An 11,266-nucleotide genomic window follows, 5' to 3' on the forward strand; every position below is an offset into this window, starting at 1 on the left:
ACCTTTTAAACCCAATTACATTTAATGTTATAAAAATTCATTCCAAAGAAATTTGATATTTTATATTCACATTAAACTAAATCTGAGCTGCTTGAAACACCTTGCAGTTTCTAGAGTAGATGTAGATTTTCTAAGGTAACCAAGACCAGCATGGTGGAATCCCTTGTCATCACAATATGTCATTTATACCATTACCATGCACTGTACTTGAGCATATTGTTAGTTATCCTAAAGGCAGAATATAAAAGATATTCAGTAAAAACATTCCTGGAAAAATACTACTTGAATTCTTCCAAGGTTTAAATATTAATCTTTCAATTAAATCTTTAATTTTTTTAATTTAAAAAATTAAATATTTCTTTAATATTTTCCAATATTGGAAATATTATATCCTAATAAATATTTTTAAACATTTGTGATATGAAATTTTGTGAATACCAAATACAAAAATGGGCTCCTGTTTACAATGAGTTGAAGGTACCTGTTCAATTTGAACAAGCTACATATTGAACTATTTTTTCCCTAGAAATACTGTATTTGCTGAGTTGGGGTATTTGCTGAGTTGATAAAACTCCTAGTATCTTAGTGATTATATTTTTTTGTGTGTGAAGTATCAAGTCAGGTTTAGAATTAGATTCTAATTCAGTAGCATCATGGAAAAGCCTGCAGTCAACTTGTTGGTACTGTAACAAAAAATATTGTTTTGTTAAATTACTTTAGCCAAATGACTGATTCTGTCAGATATATGTTTTAGGAGGTAACAGCATGTATAGGTAGTAGCGGTGCCACTAGAAAGTATTGGAACTCAAATCTAACATGCAGACTCACTTGCCCATATTTGGATATCCCATTTGGATTGTACCATCCATCTTAAACATAAATTATTTTAATGCCTTTTATATTATTTTATAATTTCTAAATGGAAGTTATGTAGTTGCATTTAACTATAAGATAAATATAGTCCTCACTGGCAGCTCTTCCTTTAAAACAAAAATTTGACTGTAATCACATTACTAGGATCAAGCAATTATATTTTTTTGCTACCTTGTCTTGGGTTATCAAAGGTCTGTTCTACTTCAGGTAAAAATAAAATATTATGACAGCTATTAATTTTATTTCAATTTCAGCCTTCAAGACAGACAGTTTCTGAGAATAAGCTGTTCTCAATTCTGTCAGTATAGAGGCTGTTAGTCTGAAATGGAATTAAGAGTGTGTGCTCATTGAGGGGTTGTGTTGTGGCTCAGTGTAGAGCAGTTGCCTGACATGTGAGGCACTGATTTAGAATCCCAGCACCACACATAGATTAATTAATTAATTAATTAAAGATCCACCAACAAAATGGGTATGTTCATTGACTATTTCATAGTTTGAAAAAGTTGAGGAAGAGTTTTATAAAACAGCTTACATTTTAATTATATCAGTCAAGAAATAGCATTTCATCACCTGAGTTTATCTGACTACATTATTACACATTTTTGTTCTAAAGTCATCCCACTGAAACTGATCCTGATGGTACCCTGTCTTAAATTGGATGAGCTCTACTATCAATCTCATTTAAGGTAAAGTGATCTTTTGTGCAATTAATTTTCTTGCTTTTAATAATGAGTTTTGAGGTGTTAGTACTTGAAACTTAGCAATGGTTTCCCTAATATATTTTTTGGAAATTCGCTCAGGACAAAAAAGTCTTAAGAGAATTACATTGATTTTTTTTAACATGTATAAATGCCAGTGTTCCATTGAGTAGTTTAGTGTGGGGGTTGGACATTGGGCTGGAAAATATACATGACAGTAAAACTATATTAGGAATAAATTTCTCATTGCAGATGGAAAAGAAATTTTGGTCAAGGATTTTTTGTTAGGTTTACATTAGCGTGAAATTTAAATCACACTTACGTGATTTTTACATTTTTGATCATTACTTTTTGTAGAATCATGGAATTTCCCACATGTCTTTAATTTAAAATAAGTAAAGTACATTGCTTGTAGTTTTTTTTTTTTATTGGACACTTTATATTTCACTACCATACATTTCTAGGAAAACTTTTTCATTATTTCTATTCTTGGCTCCATATTTACACTAAAATTATGTTAGAAATTATGAAAATGTAGAATATGTATATTAATTTATGGATTTGCCTAGTCTGTGTGAGCCACTGGGTTCAATCTTCACCATCACATAAAACTAAGTAAATAAATAAAGGTATGAAAATACAATCAAATTATAAAATATTTGCATTTAAAAGGGATTTCACCATGCTTTCTGGTTCTTTCCACTGAGTATATTTAACACTCTTCATTTAATTAAAGACAGATGTCTTGTGAAAAATAATAACCAGATCAACCAGATCTAGAAGCAGAGAGTCTCAATAACCATATAATGTTAGCTTCATAATTTTTTGTATTATAGTGTCTAAAACTATCCAATTCCTTATGTCATTCTGTGATCCCAAATTTTAAAAGTTATTTGCTTAGTTATGTACTATTCACTTTATAGCTTTTGAAATTTAATGAGCTTTTCAAAGTTAATAAATATAATTGCATATTTTCTGGTACAGCTACAATAAGGTTTCATAAGTAAAAAACTTCATAATTTTTTGAACATGAATAAATTTGTAGAAAAAATTGTTATCTAATGAAGTGTTCTAAAATACATGCATGAAATGACTATCAGTTAATTCTACTGAATTCTAAAAATTATGCTTCAAGTTTGTATTCACTTTTGATGTCTAGGATATATAAATTCAGGTGAGTTATCTTGAAATTGGTGCCATAAAAAGAAGCAAACAAGTTAGGTAAATGTCATAAATATGAAAGTAGGAACCATAATATCCTTCAAGCGTCCTCTAATCATGAAGAATATATTTGGACATAAGATGAAGATTTGCTTATTTTTTAAATGATTTACTTCAAGACTCAATATTTACTTGCAGAATACATCTCTCCAATGTCTGTTCTTTAAACCGTCTCTCTCACCTTTCTTTGGTTATTTAGTAAATCTTTTCTTTTAGTAGTTGTGTGTGGTTTTCATTCACTGTCCCGACAAGATTGTGGCATTCTTCTTCTCTTTCTTGGAAGGATCAACATTTATATTTACATTTATTATTAGCTATCTGACACACAGGATGGACAGAGTTTATACTCTTTGTGATTTCAACCAATTTTATTTTTAAGGCACTCTTAAAGCTCAGGTCTCATGCTTTCACCTCATGAGATAATTTGTGCCAATATAAGTCACAAATGCTCATTCAAAATATTACATTTAAATTTCTAATTTTTTCAAAGCACTCTAAACTATAGATGGCTATAATTTATCCTAGGTAATTTGGATTAATAAAATCATTTTTTATGAATGTCAGTATTTGTGCAAATATCATGGAGGTAAGACAAGTAACACTTCAGATCTCTCTCTTATCTCTAATTACTCTCACCCCCATGAGAAGACATAATTTAGTAAGTTGAAGAAATAAAGTTTGATTTTATATTGGAGTGGCTCAGAAATGTGTTCTCTTTCTCTTGTATCCTGCAGTAAAGGAAATTATTATGATAATTTTTCATATTTGGTACATTTACACCTAAATATTTTTCCTTCTTAGAATGTCCTCGAAGAAGAAGGAGAATCACATCAAACTTTTAATGCACCAAGGAAAGAGGGTAAACTATTAGAAGAATACCTATTGCTGAGCTGCTCATTGATTTGAAATTATGGATCTTTTTCATATACTCTCTACTTTGCTTTTATTATTATAGAAGCAAACACTGACACAAGGGAACCAGAAATCAGAACATTACCTGAAAACTGTAAGTCTGATTGTAGAAAGAAAAAAGGTGGTTGAAACCACTCTTGTACAACATTGCAGCATAAAGAACAACCCATGTTTTCTCTTCACATTAGTTGGTCCAAGGGGAAAATTTAAAAAATATATATATTTTCTCAATTGTTTTTATATATCATCTCTCATATGCACATAATGATGCCAAACACCCTAGATATAAGTTTAAGGCCTTGGGATTCTAATAACAAGGATAGCAAGAGTTGTCATTTATGTATAGAATCAACATTTGTAGAATACGGTGGGAGTAGTTAATTCTGTGGTAAGTCATCATATAACAAAAGAGTCAGAATGCAAGCCAAATGTATGGCTTTATTAATATAAATAGAAATAATGCATTTATGAAGGGAAAGTTCATAGGAAGAAAACCCCAAAAGAAATAGCTATGCTTGGAAAGTTTTTATACCACTTGGGAAAAGGATGAGCTTTTAAGAAGAGATGACAAGACACAAGAAGGACACTGAATTTCTACAGTAGGAAGCTGTGTGAAGGCAGCTGTGCAGAGAAGCTAATGTTTGCTGAGACTCAGTCCAAGGGGTTTGGTTTATCCAGTGCCATCCTGTCCCCAGTAAGCAAGCTTGTGGAATTCTCCACAAAGGAAGTTAGAGTTGGAGGAACACCTTCCAGGGACACTTGCGATGTTTTTAGTAACTGGGGAGGGATAAGACTTTATCATCTCTCCTTCTCAATTGCTTTCAACTAGAAATTATCCACTTTCCAGAGTGACCCATTCTGATTTCTTGCCATGAACTTTGACAGAGATACAGAAGGCTGAAGAAACAGGGGAAGAAAGAAGAAAGGAATGGGGAAAAAAGGGATAAGAATAAAAATAATCAGATATACAAAGACAAAATTAAAACTTCCCCACCAATTAGGGTTCTGTCCTTTATATTTCAAGCATTATGAAATCAATAAAAGTGGAACATACATGTACAAAACAGTACTAGCTCACAAGCTGCAGATAAGAAAATGCACAGAGTATTGGGATTAGAGTTGAGAGGTAGTGTGTGAGAATGTGTTTGTGCATCTGTGGAGAATTAATTTATTTGTTGTTCTTTGGGTCTGTCTTGTGGTTGGGAGTTGATCTTCTCCCCATGCATGCATTTCATAAATACAGTAACCATTGAGCATATATAGTGTTAGAAGCATCACTTGCTTTTGCAAGATCATGGTGCATGATATGAACATTAAACAGATTATGTCAACATGAGAATTTTGGTGGTCTAAGTAGAGAGCTGGCATTATTGCTGAGAAGCCATGGCCAGGTGCATGTTTGGGGAAGACTTCTAGAAAAGGAGTTTTCTGATTGGAAATTAATGGGTTTAGAGAATTCATGACATGGTAGTACTAGCAGTGGAGGGCATGATGACTTTCAAAAGTACAGAGTTATAATAGGGGACAGGGAAAATTAAGAGGAATCTCTGGTCCAAGGGGGCAGGCTAAGGAGCGAGAAGAGGAAAGAGGAGGCATTTCAGGAATCCAAGGAATAATGACCTATGTCTTCTGATGACTGGATTTCCTTCCTTGTAATGGCTCATGTGATCCAGCACCAGTGCAGAGTGCCTCCTCTGTCCTTTCCTTGGATAAGAACTGACCTCTCCACTTTATTTTTCCTTTGATGAATTTCCATGGTCTGCCCCAGTATGACTCATTTACCACCTCTCTGCCCACATGCTCAACCCTAAAGACATCTGACATCTCCCTCCATTGTCCTGACACACCACTACTTGGGAAGTTCTAAGGTCACATGCTGCATTGCTGACTACTGGGCATATTTTCCTCCAGATCACTTATATAAACATCACCAGTGCTACTCACTGAACCTGGCAGCTGATACTATTGTCAGAGTTGCCTCTGTCTCCTCCCTGCCCCTACAGAATCTTCTTTTTCATTTGAACAACCCACACTGCCCACCCCATACTACGGTATTTATGGATTTCAAAACATTTTTCATAAAGAACTAAGGGTGAAGTGCTCTTTGAACATCTATCATGTTACTTCCATTGTTTCTTCCCTCTTGAAAATAGACTGGCTTACTTCCTACAAGATCCAGCAACCAGGCCTGATTTTCCCACCCAGACAATGGCATTTTCTCCCTGATTTCATTTTCATGGTGGTTGAATGATTATATTTCTTATTCCAAGTCTCCCTCTTGCCCAGAACACAAGTGATATTCACAGGGTCCTTGCTGGACAACTTCCCCCAAAACTTATTTTTACTAATGCGTTTTACCTTCAGACAATATGAGGAGGGTCAAGGTGCCATAGGCAAGGTTTTTTTGTTTTTTTTTTTCAAACTCTCTTTTAACAGAGAAACTATTTTGTTCCACAAAGTGTTATGAGGACATTTATTTATTCAATAATGCTTATTTTAGGTCTACTCTGTGCCATTTCCTTTTCTAGGTCCTTGGAATCTATCAAGGGACAAAAATGTGCAGTCTGTCAAATTGACAAGTAATTTCAGGGAGGTAGAAAGAGGAAGAAGAGAGAAAGAGCAATAATCATAATGAATTATATTGTATATTCAAGGGTGATAAGTGTGATGGCACCAAGGAGAGTAGACCAAGGAAGATGGAATATTCCCACTGAGAAGGTGGCATTTGAGCAAAGATGTGAGAGAGGTGAGTGTTTATGTTTGGGGATTAGTGGGGGAAAGTGTTTCAGATAGCAGGAATAGGTCTATCAATAGATGAGGCCTGGAAGGGTCCAGGAACACCAAAGATTGGTAGAACAGGGTAGTCTACAATTCTGCAGGGTGGAAGAACTTCCAGACTATAAGAACCTTGGTCTCTTGAGTGTCATGGTAGTATCTTAAGCAGGTGACTGCCTTGATCCATGTGATGTTTTACAAGGTCTACCATGTAGTCAGGAACAATAGCATATGCCTGTAATTCCAGCAGTTTGGGAAGCTAAAGCAGGAAGGTCTCAATTTCACAGCCAGCCTCAGCAACTTAGTGAGGCCTTGTATCAAAACAAAACAACAACAACAACAAAAAAAGTGTTGTGGATGTTTCTCAGTGGTTGAGCACCCCTGGTTTAATCCCTAGTACAAAAAATATGCCATGTAAACAAGAAAATAGACAAGTCAATCTATTTAAAGGAGAGAGGAAGAGGCAGCCTATCATCGGCGGATCCCATACTCCAGAATATCTGCAAAGTCCAGTGTCAAATCTCCAAGTCCATAAAATATGTGTGTTTTAAAGCAGTCTTCATTATTGCTTAGGAGTGGCAAGTCCAAAAGTTTAGAGGAAGCTGCCACTGAAGAGGTAGCTTGTTATGTTCTCCTCCCAGTTAAAGGGGGCACCATATGGCATGAGTGCCACATGGGGGATGGAGAACTGGGGTCAGTCAGAGACAGTGGAAAGGAGAGGAAAATGTGAGCAAGAGCCTTAGTGTGCTTTCCATGAGAAGGAAGAGGTAAGGTGGTGTATATTGGATTAGGGTTGGCTGACTTAAATAATTTTAGTAGGCTCTGGTACATGGTGCTGATCCTTATAATCTGCCATCTGATTCAAGGTGGATTAGGGCAGGTGGATAATGGCCCAGGGAGTGTGATCTCAGTAAAGGAGGCTGTTGAGGGCATGGGCTCTGCCTTGGTTAGCTCACATTTGAAAAACCTACTCAGGTTCGAATTACTTAGCTAAATTATAGGATTTAGCTAAGTCTGGGGGTGGAGGAAAGTTACTAATGGATCAGTAAGACCTAAAGATGTCAAAGTATCTATGATACAGAATAAAAAGATATAATTAATGCATGGTGGTATTTATTAGTGCCACAACAGGTCACTTGAGTCTCAGAGTAATCCTTGGCCAACCAGGTCAGGATAAGGGGGAGAAGGAGAGTCTAACACTCAGGCAGTGCTGAGATCCACACCTCACAACTCTACCCTCCCCAAAGATAGTCCCTAGTGGGGAGGCATAGAGTGGGAACCCCACTGAGCCACCACCAACCCTCAAATCTGTACCAGGTCACTTTCCATCCATGAGTCTTAGCTTCAGGCTCTGTGGAATGAGAACTATATTTTGTTCTACACCTTGCTAAAACTTTTGAACAAATACTGTTCTTTTTATTTTGCATATTTCTTTACCCAAGTGTGTTTGAGATCAGTTCAGAAACAAAATTTTGAGTGACATATCCAACTCTTCTCATTTCACTTTGCATGATTGGCACTGGTGCACTTTGGTTATCCTTCCAGAAAAGGCTGGGAGTTCCTTAAAAGCAATCAGTTGTCTTTCATCAATTTATCTGTGGTACAAAGCAAACACTTCCTGCATTTCTACCATGTGTCACTTAGTTTAATGGTCAGAGAAAAATACCAGAATAAACACCTGTCCTCAAAGAGCTTACAGCTTAGAGGCAAATGCACACAGCGAAACAATAAATTGTAATACAAGTTATTTTTCTGCTATCCAAGCCCAATTAAGATTATATCACAAGAGTTTAAAAAGACCCACCATTTGCCAGGCACAGAGGTACATGCCCATAATCCTACCAGCTCAGAAGGCTGAGGTAGAGGATTTCAATTTGAAAGCCAGCCTCAGCAAAAGTGAGGTGATAAGCAACTCAGTGAGACCCTATCTCTAAATAAAATACAAAATAGGGTTGAGGATGTGGTTCAGTGGTCAAGTGCCCCTGAGTTAAATCCCTAGTGCCCTACCCAAAAATATTTATTACAGCCGATTTTGTAAACTGAAAATAGGAGAAAACCAGAAAATATTTAATACAGGCTAATGAAGTTTCTGTTAGAAGGGAGACAACCCTGTAACCTCCTTATGCAAGTAAATGGGAAAGACATCATATGACCCATCCAGTGAGGAATTGGTTGGGCAGAGAGCAGACAGATAAGCAAAGTTCAATTACATATCCTAACCCAGGAGCTTGAATAACAAGATGACTCAGATGGAGATCTAAACAGAACTGGCATCTCAGAGACCTGGTAGCAAGGGAGCAATTGATGAGACAGACTTCTAGGTCATATAATACAAAAAGAAGAGGGGCAGGTGAATGGATGGCAGAAGCCTTCCTGAAAAGGGATGACATAAATAGCAGTGGGGCATACAGAGGCACCCAATGGAAGAAAGGGTTAGGGAATCCCAGGAGTGGAAATTTCATGTCAAGATATAAAAAGGCTTTGCTAAAAATCATCACTCACACTGCCAGCCACAGCATGATATGATAGATAGAAACATTAACTGTATTACCAAAGTGATCAAATGTGTCTTGGTATTGATGGAAAACATTTATTACCCACTACATAGGCATGGGTAGGCCAAATATCTCATTGAGTAGAAAATCAAGGCCAAATGGCAGTGACTAATTTTTTTATAATTCATATTTATAGAGAAGTTGAAAGAACAGTACAATGAGCACATATAGACCTTTCTCCTTTCATGTGAGAAGTAATCACTTAGGGGAGGGGAATTCAACTCAGTATGACTGGGATTCTTGGAAAAGTATTTCTGCATGAGCTAGGTAAGGCATAGACAGAGGCTTATTTAGGAAGCAGATACACATTAAAAGGAGAATGCTAACTATCTTGAGAATGAAAAGCCCTGCCTTGGTTTAGGACTCCAATCTTTGTGGTTGGGCTGTAGTTAGACTAGACTGGAGGTAGAACCAAGGTGGAGCTGCATAATTCCACACCAGCTTTCCCTGCACTTGATAATTTCCCTCCCTTCACAAAGGCACAGGCCAAGGGCATGTCCCTGAGAGTGTTCTGCATCTCAATGGCTCAAGTGTGTTTCCTTCGAGATTCTGTATCTTTTTCTCTTTATTTTCAATTCCTGTCTCACCCTAATATTAACCTCTGCCATCATGACACTTTCTCCCTCCCTCCTCTCTCTCTTGCTGACCATCCATCTCTTTCCTAATTATTTCATCATAACTACCCTAAAGCTAAGGACATTTTTACAGTAGTGTTATTGTTCATGTTTTACTGATAATAGCTATTGTACCAATGACATGCCTTAATAATTACCATTAATTAATTAATTAATTAATTACTATTAATTAATTCCCTTTTTTGGTCCAGCATGCTTTGATGTGTATCAAGATCCACTGAAGGCTTGCCTGTTGTATTTGTCTTGGGACAGAATGGAGCCTCCTCTTTTTTCTGCTTTGTTTTTAAGAACTTGGTTGTTTTCTGAGTCTGGGTTCATTTGTCTCACAGAATGCCCTTTTTTCTGAATTGCTGATGGTTTCCTCACAAATAGACTCCAGCTAAACACTTTGGCAAGAATACAGATATGTGGACTCCTTGGCACATCACAGGGGTGAGGTGTGGGACACTCTCATCCAGGTGTCCCACTATTGGTAAGGCCCCATTTGACAGTTGGTTAAGGTGGTATGAAGGGTACAAGTGATAGGGTGCCTGGCTGTTTTCTACAATAAGCAGATGAGGACCCTACTGTGCTAGTGAACAATGACTGAGTCAAGAAATTATGGAGGAAAGTCACCAAAAGGTCAATGAAATAATACTAACAATAGTACCAAATGAGTACTTACTGTCTCTAAGGCAAATGACAGATTTTGCCATTTAGTATCTCACTTAATCTTCATAAGTGCCCAGCAAGGAAGGTGTTACAGTCCTTGTTTTACTAATAAGGCTTATAGAGGTAACGGGGATTAGCCCTTGGTAATACAGTGAGTTAAAGGTCCAGCTAGGATTCAAATAGCCATCTGACTACAAGTGCTTATGTTACTAGGTGGTCAGACCACCTTCTAACCACAGAGCAAGTTCAGCATTTGGGTAAAAAGCACATGCCCAATATTAACTTACTTGGCTATCTGTTTCATTTAAAAGGATAATACAGTCAAAATGTGCTTTAGAAAGTCATGAGAAGGGCATTAAAAATAGCAAATAATTTCAAAAACAATATTGCATTAAGACAACAGAAGAACAGTGTATCATTACAGATTGGATGTACTTTTATAAGTCGGTTTTCCCTTTCAGCCTCAGTTTTCTTTTTACTATCCCAGGCAGGCCAGGAGAGAATGACAATCCTAAGACTTAGGATTGAGCATAGAAAGAACATAGAAAGAATGTAGGAGAAATACAGGCTGCTGTGCCAGAGTTCAGGAATGCAGAAGTGGTAATCAACTGGAAGTTTGATTTGGAGCTGCCAAGAATCATTCCCCTTGATATCTGTCTCTTTTGTGAAATGCTGACTTGCAGGCTGTGCTCAGCATTGTCAGTGGTTTTGTACAACCACCCTCTTATAAGCCCTCTGCAAAGATTCAGTTATATGGATGTTGTTATAAGAATGGTACAATTATGACCAAGTTGAAATGATGATGGGGGACAGAAAAGAAGTAGATTGGGGATGGGCAAAGTTGCTGTTTTTGTCCAAATGTGTTTTGGCTGATCACCTGGAGTGAATGATAAGAAGAATCAGGATAAACATGTAGCAGAAACCCTGCTTTGCTCCAGGGATTACA

Source organism: Sciurus carolinensis (assembly GCF_902686445.1).
Source record: "Sciurus carolinensis chromosome 14 unlocalized genomic scaffold, mSciCar1.2 scaffold_115_arrow_ctg1, whole genome shotgun sequence".
NCBI classification, from domain to species: domain Eukaryota; kingdom Metazoa; phylum Chordata; class Mammalia; order Rodentia; family Sciuridae; genus Sciurus; species Sciurus carolinensis.